A 19,614-nucleotide genomic window follows, 5' to 3' on the forward strand; every position below is an offset into this window, starting at 1 on the left:
GCATCCTCACCTACGTACAGCAATCTGTGCCTCATTGCTGAAGGCCACGGCATCAATCAGGCCCAGATAAAAAAATAAAAAGGATAATTATCATGATAAAACAATGCTGGAGTTGAGAGGGGTCGTTATAAGGATCCTGTATCAATTAGTTACCAGCTAGGCTTCTACCTGGGAACTAGTCACACATCATGCGAAGGCCAGAGATAACGAGGAAGGAACGAGAAAGACCACACAACAGGTTTTTTGATCCAATGTATAATGAGTAATACACCACTGAGGAATATGGAACCCTAATACAATAAGCAAAATCCAAACGAAGTGAATGCAACAGTGGAGTTGCAACGAGTAAGGATGCCCAATAGAGGTATAGCACTGCAAACTACATGGTACCGATGTGTAAATAAAGAGATTCCAGTGAAAGGAGACAGACTAACAGCGTCCCACTGCACTTAAATTATCATGACAACGCCAAAGTGTTCAAAAGGAAAAAACGTGAGGGACCAAAACTGGATGAATCAATTAACACAAAATGACTGCAATTAATGCATATGTCAAAATAGGACTATTGTAACATGTCCTGTTGCAATTCTAGACCGACTAGTAGTAAGAAAGACCAGAAAGTAGGCCATTTAGGCACGTTTTGACTAGCTCTAAGAAAAGAAAAAAACCTTACTTCGAGTTATCCTACGTCACGCAAAAGTAGCGCATTCGGTGCGATTTTTAGATTTACGTCCTGGGACGTTTAATTCTGTATTAATGGTGAAATTAGACTTTGGGGCAACTAGAGCGCTCCAAGGTGCTAGTTTCAAATGGATAGTATACCGATGTGGTGCCGTGGATCCTGCACTTTTTAAATGTTCTTTTCCGACTGCTTCACAGTAGTGTTATTACAAATGAAAGCCATATAAAATGTGGGTGAAATGCCAATGTAAAATCTACTTAATGGGCAGCATTAGAAGCCGAGTTTATTTTTTCTTTGAGGCTATATGGCAATACATGGCTCCTTAATGCGAAATACACAAAGCCAAACAAACATTCAGAACCTCTGCTTCTGAGTCGCTGTAAATAATAATAAGGTAAACCTCTTTCAAAAGGTAGAAAACTAAAAAGAACACAGAGAAGGTTTCTGTAAATATAAAACCAGCCCCACCACCCGTTTTGCGATTCTGAATTACGACGACCACCTGTCCGTTACTTACACGGACCGTCCGTAAATTCAGCCTATGTCCGTCTTCCTTTAGTGATCTTTTAACGGACGTAATTTGTCCGTAATTCAAGCACTTCCGGGTCGCATACCAACCAATCCCTCGGCTGAACTTTTCTGAAGGGGGCGGCTCTCCTAATGTGTAAGGTGAGCTAGGATTGGAGCATTAGCGACAGCCTAGCCAATCTTAGTGCATTGTACGGAATTGCGGAGTACAGACTGGTGTGGGCGTGCATGTACTTTTGTACACAGTCCGAGCCGAGGACCGCTCTCTCTCTGCGTTATACTGTTACAGAAGGGTGATGAGGCTCAGCTTGAAACCTAGTAGTACTGACTGAGCTCCAGTGTTTCTCCTGACCCTGAGATAGTCATGGACCGGGAATGCCAGGTTTGGCTGCTATCCTTGTCATGTATAGAAACAATGGACAGGGAAGGCGAGAACAGCCTGGATTAGTGCAGTGCATTAGGTTGTAAGTGAGAACGATGGTTCATGGTCTATTTACGACTAACAACAACTGGGTGGGTCTTTCTCTTTCTATCCTATGTTTCGCGGGCTTTATGGCGCCCAAAAAGTTTTTTTCTCTCTAATGCAACGGTCTGCTTGAAACCAACTAGCCGCACTGCTTGGTATGGATGTACTGCTACGGCCAGAGCTGCTGGCTTTGGAACTGGGAAACCATGTTTGTTACTCGGCTCAACATCCTGTCATACTGGCTAAATCACCTAAATTCCCTGTCCCATAAAAAAGAAAATATATGAACCTGTGTAATTTACATGTGGACCAGTTACAACACTACCTTCAGGTTGAGTCTATGCTATAATAAACAAGCGTTGGCATAGCCAATAGATCTCGCCTTTGGGACCTTATAAGTATTTAGCCATGCAGCATATTATCCTGGGTGCTGCAACATTTACTGTTACCTAACGTGTCATTTGGCAATGGCCACACACGTCTCTTCAAAATGAAAAAAATGTATTTTTTTAACAGAAACACGCAAATTTAGTCACATACGTTAAAATACCCCTTCCACCAAATTAAATATACATTGCCTAGATTTCTGTGACAACAGAGCCAGCAAATGAGAAGCCAAAAAGAAGTATATGTAACAGTTCTCAAAAGCTTAACCTAAGAAGGGCTTGGGGAGGCCTTAGCAGTCAGTCGTGAAGCAGCAGAGAACTTGATTTATTTACCCAGGCTAAAATACAGAAGTAAGCTCTTTCACAGTTGGCACCATTTTGTTTAATGATGTATTGCAACATGGCGCCTCTTACAGATGCTTTTAGACAGCCCCATACTATTGCAATAGTAGCCGGGCCCCTATTATTGTCTATATACTCCTCTAGTATAGTTTTTTATAAAATCAAGATATTCCAAGTTATTGAGGAGATGCCTAGGAAAGGTAAATTCCCTAGTAGGTTCCTGGACATTAGACTGCAGCTGCATTGTTAATATGACCAGATTGTGGTCAGATGTAATTTTGAGACATACCGTAACAAATGCGTTCTCCAAAATAGCCCTACCAGCAAATATCATGTCTATCCTTGAATAGTGTTTATGCGGTGCAGAATAGAAAGTAAAGCCTGGTATGTTTGAAAATAGCCTTCTCCACGACTCCTCCAATTGGTGCAAATGGAGTAGTTCTAAAACTGCAGCCCTGGTTCTGCACATTTTAAAATGTGCAGTAGTATTAGTAGTATCAATCTTTCTATCCAAGATACAATTAAAATCTCCCATCACGATCTTTTCACCAGACCACTCGAGGAGCTCAGATTAAATGAAAAATAACATCCAGGCAATCGATGTTCGGGCCGTATACCATGCATATTGTAAACGTACGCCCAGAGATTAACATCTGTGAAATAGCCCATCTCCCCTTAGATTAGGTCACTGATCGGAGGACAACAGCCCCACATCTCCTAGATTTCAATAAAGCCACCCCCGAATAGAAATAGTTTGCGATGTGCACACAATAATGTCATACCCCAGCTGCTTTAACAAAGCTCTATTCTTGTATGCAATGTGCGTTTCCGTCAGCCCTAATATGTGGGGCTTCAATACGCGTAACTCTTCTGCTACTAGCCGTCGCTTGCCAGCTTGATTGAGTCCGGCTACATTCCAGTACATACTTTTAATTTCGGACATCGGATGATAAATGTAAACCCGATCCTGTTGTCCTCACCCCAAATACGTAACCTTTCCCCCAGCGCTCTGCCCATGTGAAGTCCAATAAACTGGCTTTTTAAATCCCCTCTCCCAAAACCCCCCTCCCCTTCCTCTTCCCTCCCTCCCACCACCCCAGTGCCTACGAAATGGAATCGCCTCCTTCCTTGCTGTTCCATGTTGACAGCATGCTGAAGACACCCTCTCGGTCCCCCTTACGCCTTCCCCCGTGACCACATCAACCCATGCAACCCAGCACATCCCAGCCCACCAATATTATTGTGTATCTCATATCTAATAAGACAGCTGCCAGTTTCAGAGTCATTTTAAAGTCATGAATCTTAGGTATTGTATCTGAAAAAAAAGAAAAAGAGAGGGGAAAGACCTATCTTATATTACTGTGAACCTTGAATGAAAAAAACCTAGAATCATTCCTTGACGGTTGCTTGCCATCTTGAAAGAGCTTGTTTTGCATCCTACTCGTTAAGGAAGAAATGTTGTTGTCCGTCTTTTATAATCTTGAGACGGGCTGGTTCTTGTAAGAACACTTGTGAACATACAGTTTTAAGAGGATCCATTACCTGGCGGAGCTTCCATCGTTTGTCCATAGTTACCTTACACAAATCGGACCGTACAAAAATGGACATTGTATCCACCCTAACTGGAGATGATGGGTGCGCCTTAAAGTATATAGCTTGGCGTAGCAAAAAGTTGCCCAGACAGACTAGAATAAGTCTAACAAAGTTGGGTTTGGCATGCCTTCCTTGGGAGATTGATAGTGGCAATCTATGTGCTTGTTGCACTGGGTGTGCATATCCCAGTCTCCAAGATCCGGGAAGGCCTCCTGTAAAAGTTTGACTATAAAAGTCCGCAGATCGCTGCCTTCCCTTCCTTCTGGAACACCGAAGATCCGTAAATTCTGGCACCTCTGCCTATTTACAAGATCTTTGACCTTAGACCGCATTAACAACATTTGGGAGTCCTGAGTCTTCTAAATACACAGCAAAAGACCTGGTAATGTATAGGCACTTCTTGTAAATAGATGGGATAAACAGAAGGGTAATGTAAACAACTATTACTCCTACAGCAGTAGTTCCCGTCATGAACTATCATTCCATCCCTCGTGCCAACAAACTTAGTATTTTTTTTAAAAAAATTCCAAAAAATGAACACCAAAAACAACCATTTGCAACGTGTTGAACCACAAAAAATGTGAGGAAGTTTTGAAAAGGTTGTGAAAAAATGAGAAAGTATCTCACGTGCGCAACACCAGGGGAGCTGCTGATAGGTTCTCACCAGTTTGCTCACGATTTTCTCATCATCGATATCTTTCTCATGTATAAACGATAACGTGTCCCAATTACAAAACAAGGAAAAAGAGGGAAGCAGGGAAGTTTTTTAAGGCAGCCCAAAACCAAAAGAAGGAAAAAGAAAGATCCGTGAAATCTTTATAGGTAAAATTAGGTCTGGCTCACGTCTATATTCCAATTAGTTTATTCCATTCCGTGAGTCATCCCAAGGTTAAAAACACGGTCATGTTATATAAACACATTAAGGAATGGCCAACATGTTTCATTGCCTACTTATCTTTGCGGCAAATTCATCAGGGCGTCAAGGGTCTGCACTCGCTTCCCTGGATTTTTCTATTTGAAAAAGAAGAAAAAACCTGCACACATGCAGAAGACACAATGAACACACATGGTTGATGAGTGTAACAAGGAAACCAAATACACCCCACTTTAATTTTCAAGGCATATATCCTGAGCGACAACTGTACAATCATCACTGCAAGTAACCTAATAGGAGCCACGGGCCCGCATACCGGCTCTCAATTAGCTTAGGGAATCAATGCAACTCGCACTTTGTTGTCCCAGGTAAAAACACCTTCATTGTTTACACCTTCATCTGAAGAAACAAATATAAAATCAAGTACTCAATGTAGCCTTTGTAGACAACAACCGTTCATACCCGTTAAAAAACGTTGTCCGTCATTCACTGACAACCCCCATCTACTTCACCATCTCGGTGGTATCAATTAGTTGGCGATATTAACACTCGGCGTCTATAATCATTAGCGTAAACAAAGGGGGCTCCGAAGAACGTAATGCACATACATTACTCGGTCCCATTTCACAATATTTCTTTGCCACTCGAACAAAAATGCCAAACAATCCCAAAAAGGTTTCGCTGTTGCCCAGTTACCAAGGGGAGTCGTCGTAGCCCAAGAAGACCCATCCTATAACTAACTGCATTCACAACAGTCTACCTCTTACCGTAAGGTTTCTAAAGAGTCCCGTTACTCATTCCAGGAACAACGGGACTGGATATGCGGCCGAAATTTAAACCAGAGTTGAAAGTGATATAGTTCCGGTCGAGTCTCGGAAATGAAAAACCGGTCACCAATGCAACGCTGGAAGCTGAACAAATAGCGCGGCCATTTTGGAGTTGCAAAAACATGAGGGTTTTAAGTGCAGACGCTCAGCATGTAGGAACCTCGGATGTCTTAGTGTTACCCCACAATCCACGTTAATCATCAGTAACAATGATTGTGGCACTATATGTAGTTATTACATCCCAGGTAACCGGGTCACTGGTGCAACACTGGAAACTGGACTAATGGGACGGCCATTTTGGAGTGGCAAAACCATGGGAGTTATTTAAGTGAAAAACGCTCAGCATGTGGGGTCCCAGGGTGTCTTAGCGTTACCCCACGCTCAACATTAGTCATCATTAACAATGTATTACCAAAAGACCCAAATCATTTCAGGAATAATTGTTAGTTTCAAGTGTCTTACACTACATTCAACGTTTATCAGTAGAGTGGTTCATTGAAATGATTATGGCAATATACATAGTGACTCCATCTCAGGTGCCAGAAGGTAATTCGAAAGTCAAAAGGTGTCAGAACTATAGTCTGCAGGTCAGGGAGTAGTAGAAGGGGATACTCAAAGATCACCCAACTATCATGATATATATATCAAGAAAGTCAAGAACAGCTTCATCAGATATTTTTGCTACCTAGAGATCTTATTCCATTTGATCTGATCGTTTAATCCGATCTGGTCTGCCCTCTCAGAATAAATCCAGCGCGCCTCTTTCAACGCGAGTATGCTCTCAATCTGACTCGCCTCGCCCAGAACTTTCTCTAATACCACCCATTTCACTGCTTTGCAATTATGTTGGCTATCCTTATAATGTTGAACCAACCTTGTAGTCAATTTACCATTCTTGAGGGTGCTGAGATGCTCTTGTATCCTCACTTTAATTTTTCTCGTGGTGAGGCCAATGTAGTGAAGCCCACAGGGGCAGGTCAATCTATAGATAATGTTAACTGAGTTGCAGTTGCTGAACTTGTTCAAATACCACGTACGTCCATTCTGCAGCTGCACACTTGTTGTCCTCTCAGTCAATTCACATACTGAGCATCCACCGCAAGGGTAATGCCCAGAAGGAATGTTGGTGTTTGTTACTTGTAACGGGGGCCTCGTGTGAACGAGTCTATCCTTGAAGTTCTGAGCTCTTTTAAAGGCAAAACGTGGTTCAGGCATTCTATATTCGCTGGTAGAAAGCAACACCCAGTGTTTTCTAATAGCCTGGCGGATCTTCGTAGCTAGAGGGTCAAAGGTCAGGACTATAGGTAGACAGTCAGCTACCTCTTTTGAGCTCTTCTCCAACAAAACCTCCCGAGGGGTGTTGTGAGCCCTCTTGCGGGCTCTGTTAACGATTTTTCTTGGATAGGCCCGTTGGATCAATTTCTCAGCAAGACCCTCAGATTATTCCAGAAAGTCAGCGGTCGCAGAACAATTTCTACGATAACGTAAAAATTGTCCTACCGGGAGGTTGTCCCTCAATGCTCTAGGATGAAATGATCGATAATGTAAGAGAGAGTTTTTATTTGTGGGTTTCAGATGAACGCAGGAGGTTAACTTGTTCCCGGTCACCATGATGTCCAAATCCAAGTAAGTTACCTTTTCGGTGCTCATATTCCACGTAAATTTCAAACATGCATCACAGTTGTTCAGCCAAGCCAAATATTCATAGAGATGGCTCCGCGTACCTGTCCATACACACAGTACATCATCAATGTACCGCTTCCAGAGGCTAATATGCCTCTGGAAGGGATTAGATGGATGATAAAGATGATGTTCTTCGAACTGGCCCACATAGATGCAGGCCAGACTCGGTGCAAAAGTTGCACCCATTGATGTACCGGATGTCTGTAGGAACAGATCTTTTTTGTAAGAAAAATAATTGCGGGTTAGCGCAATCTCAATGCATTGCATTACAAAGGATTGGGGTGTGTCATAAAACCAATCCTGTCCCCCAAGAGCGCGTGCTGCTGCCACCAGCGTAGCGTCTTGGGGGATACTTGTGTATAGAGATTCAATGTCGATCGTCACAAGTATCTGTTGTGACGCATAAAACTGTAAATCTTGGATGATATTAAGGTCATCAGTAGTGTCCTGGACCTAGGACAACTGTTTGAGTACAGATTCCCTCAAAAAGAAGTCTGCAAATTGGGACAAAGGTTCAAGCACCGAGGAAATCCCCGAGACACCCTGGGACCCCACATGCTGAGCGTTTTTCACTTAAATAACCCCCATGGTTTTGCCACTCCAAAATGGCCGTCCCATTAGTCCAGTTTCCAGTGTCGCACCAGTGACCCGGTTACCTGGGATGTAATAACTATATATAGTGCCACAATCATTGTTACTGATGATTAACGTGGATTGTGGGGTAACACTAAGACATCCGAGGTCCCTACATGCTGAGCGTCTGCACTTAAAACCCTCATGTTTTTGCCACTCCAAAATGGCCGCCCTATTTGCTCAGCTTCCAGCGTTGCATTGGTGACCGGTGTTTCATTTCCGAGACTCGACCGGAAATATATCACTTTCAACTCTGGTTTAAATTTCGGCCGCATATCCAGTCCCGTTGTTCCTGGAATGAGTAACGGGACACTTTAGAAACCTTACGGTAAGAGGTAGACTGTTGTGAATGCAGTTAGTTATAGGATGGGTCTTCTTGGGCTACGACGACTCCCCTTGGTAACTGGGCAACAGCGAAACCTTCTTGGGATTGTTTGGCATTTTTGTTCGAGTGGCGAAGAAATATTGTGAAATGGGACCGAGTAATGTATGTACATTACGTTCTTCTACGGAGCCCCCTTTGTTTACGCTAATGATTATAGACGCTGAGTGTTAATATCTAATTGATAACACCGAGATGGTGAAGTAGATGGGGGTTGTCAGTGAATGACGGGCAACGTTTTTTAACGGGTATGAACGGTTGTTGTCTACAAAGGCTACATTGAGTACTTGATTTTATATTTGTTTCTTCAGATGAAGGTGTAAACAACGAAGGTGTTTTTACCTGGGACAACAAAGTGCGAGTTGCATTGATTCCCTAAGCTAATTGAGAGCCGGTATGCGGGCCCGTGGCTCCTATTAGGTAACTTGCAGTGATGATTGTACAGTTGTCGCTCAGGATATATGCCTTGAAAATTAAAGTGGGGTGTATTTGGTTTCCTTGTTACACTCATCAACCATGTGTGTTCATTGTGTCTTCTGCATGTGTGCAGGTTTTTTCTTCTTTTTCAAATAGAAAAATCCAGGGAAGCGAGTGCAGACCCTTGACGCCCTGATGAATTTGCCGCTAAGATAAGTAGGCAATGAAACATGTTGGCCATTCCTTAATGTGTTTATATAACATGACCGTTTTATTAACCTTGGGATGACTCACGGAATGGAATAAACTAATTGGAATATAGACGTGAGCCAGACCTAATTTTACCTATAAAGATTTCACGGATCTTTCTTTTTCCTTCTTTTTGTTTTGGGCTGCCTTAAAAAACTTCCCTGCTTCCCTCTTTTTCCTTGTTTTGTAATTGGGACACGTTATCGTTTATACATGAGAAAGATATCGATGATGAGAAAATCGTGAGCAAACTGGTGAGAACCTACCAGCAGCTCCCCTGGTGTTGCGCACGTGAGATACTTTCTCATTTTTTCACAACCTTTTCAAAACTTCCTCACATTTTTTGTGGTTCAACACGTTGCACATGGTTGTTTTTGGTGTTCATTTTTTGGATTTAAAAAAAAAAAAATACTAAGTTTGTTGGCACGAGGGATGGAATGATAGTTCAAGACGGGAACTACTGCTGTAGGAGTAATAGTTGTTTACATTACCCTTCTGTTTATCCCATCTATTTACAAGAAGTGCCTATACATTACCAGGTCTTTTGCTGTGTATTTAGTGACTGAGTGGAGGGTGACCTGGTAGTTTTTCCCTCTTTGACTCCTTTTTGATTATAAAGTCCTGAGTCTTCACCAGATTAACTGTATACAAATTAAATTCTTCAGTAGGTCCGTCACTTCGGAGGAGAGCAGTCTGACCTTTGATGTTACCTCTGCCAAGGTTTGCTTGATTTCCCTGCTGTCGTCATTCGCCTGTTTAAAGTGTGCCTGAGCTTCTGCTCTCTGAGCACATAGTACTTGCATGATGCTAAACAATGACAGCTCCTCTCCTGTCTGCTCCAAACTGTTAACTATGGGACCTGGTCCTGGCATGGTTAGCGGTGTTAGTGGCGCTACAGAGTTTGTTGTTGGGGAGAAGACTGAAGATATCGGGAGACCGCTGCTAGTCGAAGATGCAATTTATTTATTTTTTTTTTTTTGACATTTCAAGGTTATACATTATGCAAACCATAACAAACAACACCCCAGACTGTAGCATTGTAACACACATTTCACAGTGTCTGTAAAGTCTTCAAATAACCAGTAATTTTACCTATAGTCCAATAAGGCACAGCCAGGCATTAATCCATAGTGTTCACTTGCAGATAGTCCGTGAAGTACGACCAGTAGTCTTTAGGCTTGGCCCTGGATGGCAGTTCCTCGGCATATGTTTGGAGCATGTCCCTACTGTATGCCAGGTCGATAAGCCACTGCCGGGCCATTGGACGGATCTTACTATGCCAACACAGGGAAACTCTACGTTTTGCCATCCGTAAAGCAACAGTACAAAATTTGCGCCTACTAGCCTGCATATTCAGATCAATACCCAACAGACATGTGCGAACTGTACAATTGATAATTCCGCCCACCATTTTACCTAGCATTGTGGTAACAGTAAGCCAGTAATCCTGCACCGCCACACAACCCCACGCCAGATGCAGGAAATCAGCACCCTCCGCCCCACACCGTCTACAGGTCGCATCTGTTCTGAGACCATACGCATACAACCTAGCCGGCGTATAGTATTTTTGGTGGAGGTATTTAAAGTGTACCATTTTCAGATTACCATTAGACGCAATCATGCCAGTGAGGGCGCACGCCGCATTCCAGTCTTCCTCAGCAAGAGGGACCTCTAAAGCCTCACTCCATTTCTCCATCGCCTTAGTTGTCTTACCACCTATATCCGCCTGTAGCTTACTATACAAGTTGGATACCATATGTTGATTATTAGGCGTAGTGAGTACCCATTGTAGAGTGGACATCTGAGACGGCTCCTCCGGGTACGAAGGGTACAGTGACTTGATCGCATTTTGCAATCTATAGTATGTGAAGCGAAATAGGGTTGTTTGGTTACTAATATATGTGAGATCAGTAAGCGTTTTAAACACACCATTACTATAAAGATCCCCCATTTTGTCAATACCTGCCTGTTGCAGCTGTTTCTGACCCACCCGCTCCTGCATGACGGTTAACTCAGGGTGATGTAACAGCGGAAGTGCTTGCGCATATAATAGATATTTGCCCGCTAATTTCCCCATTTTGCGCCATGCTGCAATGGTTGTATCTATTGTGTTGATGTCTCGGCTATGTAATGGAGGCCTTTGATGCGTGATAATGGCTTTTAGTGGAATTGGGAGTGCATCCCCTTCTTCTATGGCTACATGTGTAAGGTATGGGACCCTATGATACCAATAGTGCGCAAAGTGCACTTGCGCACACAGAAAATACAATAAAAAGTCCGGCACTGTGAACCCCCCGTGTACATAAGGTAGCGTGAGTGTATGCAATTTGATGCGGGCGTGCTTGCCAGCCCATACTAGTTTGGTCACCATCGCAGTGATTCGTTTAAAAACCTGTGCGGGAGGCGTGATCAGGATATTATTAAACAGATATAAAAATTTCAGCTGTATAACCATTTTTACAATGGCTAAGCGATCTGCTAATGTCATAGGCAGCAGGATCCATCGTCCAATTTTGTCATCCATGGCGTCCAGAGCTCTGCCGTAGTTGTAGCGAATCACCACCTCCGGATCCCGATGGAACCAGACCCCCAGATATTTGACCGGCTCGGACTGCCACTCCAACGGAAACTCAGTGGTGTGCTGGGCCGTGGAATCGGTCAGTGGTATTATTAGAGATTTGGACCAGTTAATACTCAATCCCGACTGTTGCCCAAATCTAATGTATTCCCTCAGCAAGGGCGCTAGGTTCGCCTCAGGGTCCCGCACATACAACATCATGTCATCCGCGTAAAGTGATATATGTAACGGCCTTTGCGGGAACTGCAGCGCCGAGTAGTGGTGTCCCTGTCGTATTTTACAGGCCAAAGGTTCAAGGGCTAGGGCGAATATTAAGGGAGACAGCGGGCAACCTTGCGTTGTCCCTCTATAGATTTGAAAGGCATCAGAAACATAACCATTTACCCTGATTCGTGCTGTAGGGTTAGCATATAGTGTCTGTACCCATCGTAGGAACCTTAGCGGAAACCCCATGCGACTTAGTACAGCATTTAAATACGGCCACTCTATGGAATCAAAGGCTTTTGCCGCATCCAGAAGCACAGCCACCGCCTTAGTTTCAGGGATCAGATAATGAGATAATGCGAACAACGTCCTTGTGTTATGTGATGTAGATCTGGTCGGGATGAACCCAGACTGATCTGGGAGTACCAGCCGCGTCATTAAGGGTGGTAGTCTCATAGCTAGTAGTTTGCCCAATATTTTAGTATCCACATTGATAAGTGAGAGCGGCCGATATGAGTCACAGCTCTCCGGGTCCTTGCCAGGTTTTAGCAGTGCAACCAGCATTGCCTCCCTCAATGTGGGCGGCAATGATTTCTGGTCATGTGCGTTGCCGTACATGGCGACCAGATGAGGCGCCAATTGGTCTGCAAAGGCCTTGTAGAATTCGACCGTATACCCGTCGGAGCCGGGGGCTTTTCCATTGGGGAGAGACTTGATAACCGCCGTGACCTCCTCCACAGTAATAGGCAAGGATAAATAACCACGCTGCGTATCCGACAGCCATGCAAGCGTGATGTCATCTAAGTATTCCAGTATGTCAGCCTCCCCGCCGTGTGTCTCGTGGCATATAACTCCCCATACGTTCTTGTAAATTCCCCCAAGATCCCCTGTGCATCTTGTTGTAGACCCCCTTGCTGATCCCTAATCGCCAGTACCGTGTGCTGCGGCCTACCTGTCCTTATTCTGTCTGCCAGTACCCTACCCGGCCTGCCACCCTCTCCATAAGTGCGCGCTACTTGACGCTTTGTGAGGTACTTCAATGCACCCTCCGCATATGACTGGTATTCGGATAGGATGGTCCTAATATCCCCCAGTATTTTAACATCTTGTGTTCTCTCATAGTCACGTTCTAGCGCCTTCAGTGTATTCTCTCGTTTACTTAGCTGTTCCCGGATATCCTTTAATATGCCGGCACTGGTACTAATGCACACTCCCCGAATCGTTACTTTAAATGCCTCCCAAAGCAGGCCAGTGTCATCAGTGCTAGGTGTGTTCAAATCAAAGTACTCAGTTATGGCCTTACTTATAGTGTCTGTGAACACGGTATCCAGCAGTGCTTTGGAGTTAAACCTCCAGATGTATGGCGGCAGCATATAGCATGGAATATTTATGGTCAGAAGCACCGGGTTATGATCGGATAGTGTTCTAGGGACTTGATTCACATCTCTCGTCCACATGAGTGCGTCAGTTGTCCCCAACCAATAGTCTATGCGAGACCAGCTACTATGAGCCGCTGTGACGTGTGTGGCTTCCCCTTTGCCAGGGTGGCGGGTGCGCCATATATCATGCGGCCCCTCCTCCTTCATAATGTCGTGTAGTACTGCCACCGCCCTCTGATGTGGCTCTCTAGAGGTACCTGATCTATCCAACGCGTCACACAGTGCAGCATTCAGATCGCCACCCCAGAATATGGTCATACCTTTTAGTTCATGTAATTTACGCCATACCGCTCTAAAGAAGTCGGGATCATCCACATTCGGGGCATAGGTGTTAACAAAAGCTATGCGCTGACCTCGGAGTTTACCTGTTATGATAATATACCGTCCTACCTCATCTCGCTGTCTACCTGGAATTGCATCCCTTTTTTTACTAATATGAGGACCCCCCTAGAATAGGAGGAGTATGACGACTTGTGTATTGCCTCCGCCCATTTACTTCCAATAGTACACCTAGCATCAGGGGCAATGTGAGTTTCCTGAAGAAGTGCTATATCAATATGTAGCCTATCTAAATAGGCAAACACTTGTCTAATTTTTTGGGGGTTGTCTAGCCCTCTCACATTCCATGTCAAAAGATTAAGATGGGCTGGACGTACCCTATCGGCGGGCATGTGCACACACCATAATATCTCCTAGTATCCGATCTTGAAGGTTTAGTGTCTGTGACTTTAGAGCATACTGGTAATCACATACGGAAAATTGTCTTGACACAACTGTACACTGTATCTCACTCACTACAGTCTGACTAACAATCCCCCACCCCATCTTCCCCCCACCCACTTCAGCAACCCCAACTTTGCCAAAGCCACATCCCTAACAAACAAAACAACATTCCAAAAATAAACATTTGAAGGGGAGCACCCGCATGAGGGTACCACCGAGGGCACACATCTTCATCCAATAACATGGATGCGGTCAGGGATGCAATATATATGCAGATCTAATAGCCCACGTTAGCGGTCAGGCCCCTTGAGCCCATCAACGGCCTGGCCAATAGTTTTTCCGATATATGTCAGAACACAAGGAAAACCAATCGTTCGGAGCTACCTGAAATTATGTAACACAAATGAGTCCTACCCTCCCATCACAACCGACAGAAGGCATCCAGTTCCCTGTCTCCCCACATCACACTCCAGCGATGACCACTTCCCTGCGCCTCAGTCTACATCATCTGTATAGCGCAACATACCTTCATTGCGCATATAATCTCAGTTCAGGTAGTGGGGGAAGGCAGCAGATAGACAGTTCCCATCCACTGTTGGGGTACGCTATTTCAGTTCCCGCTCCTCTGGCAGCTCCAAAGCAGTCTCCCGGAGAAGATCCAAGGCACAGCAATCCCGCATGAATCCCCCGCCGGAGGAAACATACACATCGTGTCTTACCTTTCCCGTTTGCGTGTTGGGCGCAGCCCCACAGCGCAACCAACACCGCCCCATCCTAGAAGAACATTCCGGTGCGCCTCACTCGGAGTCACAGTTCTGCGCTGCCTGTCTACGCTCCCTGCGCTGACCAGACAGTTTCTTGATTAAATCGTGCGCAGCCTTTGGAGATTGGAGAATCGTCAGCTTGCCATCAAGCGTCACCCTAAGACGAGCCGGGTAGAGCATTGCGTACTCCACCGCCAGCTCCCTCAGTTTTTGTTTCGCTGGGTTGAAGTCCTTTCGTGCCAACTGCACTGCCATGGTGAAATCCGGAAAGAATGCCAAATCGTTACCCTGATAGGTCACTCGCTGCTTTTCTCGTGCCATACGCAATATTGCGTCACGGTCTCGATAATTCAGGAGTCGAGCTACTATAGGTCTTGGCGTAGCACCCGGGGGGGGCCTCGGCGCCAGTGTTCTATGGGCACGTTCCACTATAAGAACCGACGATAATTGAGGAGCGTCGAAAAAATCCCGCAGCAGGCCCTCCACGAATGACTCCATTCGCCCTGTATTGGTGGATTCTGGAATTCCCGCAATTCTGATGTTGTTGCGTCGAGACCTCGCTTCCAAGTCCTCCACCGTTTTCTCCATATCTGCACATTTGCGCGCTGTACTTTGCGACTCGTCCTCCACGGTTGAGATATGTTTCTCCGCTTCATTCAGCCGCTCGCCTTGCTTATCCAACTTTGTTGAGATATTATCCACCCTATTCGTTAAAGAGTCGAGTTTGCCATTAATGTCTTGTAAACTGTGCTGTATAGCCTTGAGGATTTGCGCCATGGGTGGATCTTCCTCTGCTCCCTCCTCCAGTCCGGCATCTGAGGGCCCGATGCATTTTTCGTGGGGCGCTTTGTGTCAAAAGAGAGCTTTGTCTGCTGCTTGTCCGATTTGCCCATAGTGGAAGCGGAAGACGCGGTCCTCTACCAAGCCTGGTTGTCGCTGACCCCCCTCGTCGGGATGTTTCCGCACCCACAATAGGCAGTACCCCCTTGGTCGGTACCTCGTCACCATTCAGCACCCCACTGCAGTCGACGTTGGAAGCAACTCTTCCGATGATTCACCGGACCCACCATTCAGCAGCACCAGTCAGCACAATGTCCTCAGAAGCCCACCTCCACCAATTGTTGCCAAAGCACCAGCAGGGCCGTCAACCGCAAGGCCGTCCAACTCCGCCACTCTTCCCAGCGCTCGCCACGCTATCTCCAGTGTTACCTCACAACCTTCGTCAGTGACCCACGTTTAGTTGCTGCATCAGTTGGGTTCAGGGACGTTCTTTCTCACCCTCAGAGGCACCACACCGGGTGATAGCACAATCGCGCATATCTCGAAGCGCTCGTGCAGCAAAGTCGGCATCTGCTGCCTGCGCAACTCCTGGCTCCAATATCCAGCGCGATCTCCCCGTTCGCACCATCAGCCCACATTCACACTGTTCCGTACACCACCTACACTGTCGGCGCGTTCAAGAGCCCCCAGCCCGGAGTCCGTCGCCGTCGTTCCGCCGCCATTTTGGGGTCAGGCACCATGGTTCCCGTGTTGTGTTCACTTAGCTCTTCCGACCTGTGACCTGGCTCCTCAATTGGTAGTGGCCGCCGTACTCACACCGCTCACCATGTAGGAGCCAGTCTGTTCTGCCGTGGCCATCACTTAAGCCGCTTCAGCCGTTGTCGGGAGCAGAATCGCCGCGCTGCGGGGCGCCGCCATTTTGTGCCGCCGATCCGCCTACGAACGGAGTGAGTTGCAAAAACGCACAGAATATCGTCCTCCGTGAGTCCCCAGGCTTAGCACTCCAGCAAACTCTGCCCCAACACCTCCGATGTATCCGTGTTCATTTTAACGCCAATTTGCGATCCGCAAATGCATCTTTTTCGCCGCGGACTCGGCCTGAACGGCGGAGCTGCCTCAAGAGTCACCCATGCCGCTGTGCGCCCTCTAGCGCCCCCTTAAAAAAGATGCACATTTTTCAGTGGCATCCGCCTAATTGATGTCGACTCTGACTCCCTCCGATAGTTCTGTAGGAGTAGTTGCTGTACTGCTGGCATTGGCTAGCCTAGAGATGATGTTTTTAACTTCGCATTTAGAAGACACCCACTTCCGCAGCGGACTAGTCCCTGGGCCGGGCTTAGCAGTATTACTTGAAGCCTCCTTTAATCGCCCCATTATGTCGATCACTTGCTGCTTTACTCCCCCACCACGGCCTCCACCTCGGCTTTTCCCGCTTTGGCCACCTTTGCATGACTAAGTGGTTTTGGGGCTTTAACTCTTGCGTTTTTCACCGCACCTCTGCCAGGGGTGCTGTCTTGGCTGTCCTCCCAACTTTGAGCCATCCCATATCTGAAGCCTTTGCGGCACTGCTCGGACCGCCCGCCCCAGCATTAGAGATGGTGTCAGCGTAAGAATCTGCGAAATTATGAACACGTTGCCCTGTTTGCTCTGATTGCAGTTCCCCGCCAGTACTGATGACTCCAGAGCTGCTGCAGATATCACTGCTGTTCCCCTTCTGAGGTCCCCCCCCCCTATTGTCTGATCAGAGGTCTCCGTGGGGTCATTGCGTTCCTGCATAGTTAGATCACCATGTCCAGTAATTGTTGCAGGGCTATTCGTCGTTTTATCCGTTAGACTGTCTTTCTCCAACGCAGAGTCGCCAGCCCAGCTAGTTATTGAATTTGTTAAATTAGATGCTTTTCCAGCTTCCTGTAATGTAGAGATATGATGCGCAGCAGCAGGCATGACCCTAGCGCTGTCCGAGCAAGCCTCGCCACCTCTTACATCCAGTATTGCAGCATTCAGCCCTTCGGCCATCACAACACCTGGAATGGAGTTTTCAGACCCACATGACCTAAGCAGTTCAGTTGCTCTCCCCGACTGAAGTAATTTCAGAATTGGCTTGCCAAGCTGTAGCCCTATCCCAGACTCAGCCCTGGAGCTAGCAGCAATGACAGTGTCAGCATGGACCGCAGTGGTATCAGCAGTGGAATTGAAAAGGCTCTGCTCACCTGTTGGTGAAGTCTCTGCACCGTTTCCTTCCTTGTCCTTATCCTTGTTTGCGGGTTTGCAAACCGCACTTGTACTTGTATTTTCATTATGTCGTACTTTGGCCGTACGTGGCGGAGCCATGACAGCTCGCAGCTCCCCCTCTGTAATTGCACCTGTAAGGCAAACGCTCCCGGAGAGCTACACGAAACGCCTGAACGATGAGTGTGGCGTTCGCAGCATCAGGGGAGTCTGGAAAGCCTGGGATGGAACTGGCCGTGAAGTCCACCATGCGGCTCGGCAAGCAGAGACCCCCTTGCTGGCCAAAGAGATGCAGCACATTTGCTGGCTCGAGGCTTCCTCAGATTAGAGAAAGACGGGCACAACTTGCCGTATGTCCCACTAATCCAGGGTTGCGGGACACGCAGAACTAGCAGGTCAAGCGGGACAGGCGAGGTTAGCAGGCAGGGGTGTGCCGAATGCGAGATGACGGCTCACTGGAGGCTCGGCGGGGGAGGCATGGAGAGCGTCTTCAGACGCATGGCGCTAATCCGCCATCTTCCTTTTCAGGAGGGACACAGCAAAATTTAAAGACAGATGTTTTGTGTTTCCGTAACTCAATTTTAACCTTGTGGGAGTATCACAATTGGCTTCTGCTTTCAACAGGTGCCTTTAGGGATTGGATTATTTGGATTTCCACAAATATCACTTTAGCTGACGCATTGCTTTTCCTGATTCACATATATTTAGGAGTTGGTTTCCGTTTTTGTCGGGAAAGTGCCGATGATGACACAGTGAGCTATTTGGTGAGTGCCTGCCAATTGCTCCTCAGGTGTTGCTTACGTGAAGCACTTCCTAGACTCACCTCACTTTTTAGGTTTGAACACTTGTCAAGCATCATAAAAAAATATATAAGCACCAACAGTGTGGGCCTTGATTGTGCACTAGTGTACAATTATGGCTATCTACAGATCAGGTACGCTCTATTTTTCAGGACCCCACTGCTTAGAAGCCACAGTCCACAAACAACAATTTCAAAACATTATTATATTTAAATTTTTGCCTGATTAGTCAACATAGTATAAATATAGAACTGCCCACAACATATCCAATATCGATAATTGAATGTGCTTCATATCATTCAGGAGTCTTGTGTATGAGTTCTGATTCCAACTTCATTCGTTTCTCTTCTCCAAAAAAAGGGGTTATCCCATTCAGCCCAGCCAACGTGTTTCATCCCTTGGGACTTTATCAGGGTTGTGTTTTGTATCACTGTCAAATTTCTGACTGGTGTGTAGTCTTCTCCCACATCCAATAGCTTCATGAGGAACCAGTCATGGCCGTAGGTGGTTTAATACCTCCTATTGTTCTCTTGAAAGCTCCAATCTCACAATGCACGGGGAATGCGCCTTGCAAGCATCACTGCAGGATACCGGCCTGTTTTTAATTTATTCTCTAAAAAGACACACATGGGGGTGCATGATTAAATATTAAACCCTGTCTCACTATAATAAAAAGAAATGGTGAGACATTGCCCTGTAATTTATTTTGATATATATTTATGATATATAACCAGGGCTCTGTATGTTGATAATATAGAGTAGAGGGTACCCTGGTTTATTTCCCCTTCCAAGCTTCCCTTTTGAAATATCAAATTAAATGGAGACAAAATAGATAAATTGTTCTTCGGCAAAAGTACCATTATCTGGTCCCCATACTGGTGTCCAAAAGAACTTGGCCCCAGTCTGGTCACCTCAGGGCATGTTGAAAACTTTTCTTTCTGATAGACCAAACTCTCCTTTTCCCCAAACAGATCAGCCAAGTGCCTACCACTTCTTTTCCTCTTCTTAAAATGTGGAGGAAAAATTCTGATGAAC

The 19,614-nt window shown here is 45.9% G+C and overlaps 1 protein-coding gene across 1 annotated transcript in view; it reads right to left on the reverse strand.

The window, feature by feature from the left end:
* The window catches only part of EDC3 (enhancer of mRNA decapping 3), a 229,130-nt gene extending 227,820 nt beyond the window's left edge, over positions 1-1,310 (reverse strand). The window contains exon 1 of the mRNA XM_085643788.1: positions 1,200-1,310. The gene's annotated coding sequence lies outside the window, so the exon portion shown is untranslated. The remainder of the gene's footprint in view (positions 1-1,199) is intronic.
* Positions 1,311-19,614: the final 18,304 nt, after the last annotated feature.

The sequence above is a fragment of the Triturus cristatus genome, chromosome 3_1 (assembly GCF_964204655.1).
Source record: "Triturus cristatus chromosome 3_1, aTriCri1.1, whole genome shotgun sequence".
NCBI lineage: Eukaryota > Metazoa > Chordata > Amphibia > Caudata > Salamandridae > Triturus > Triturus cristatus.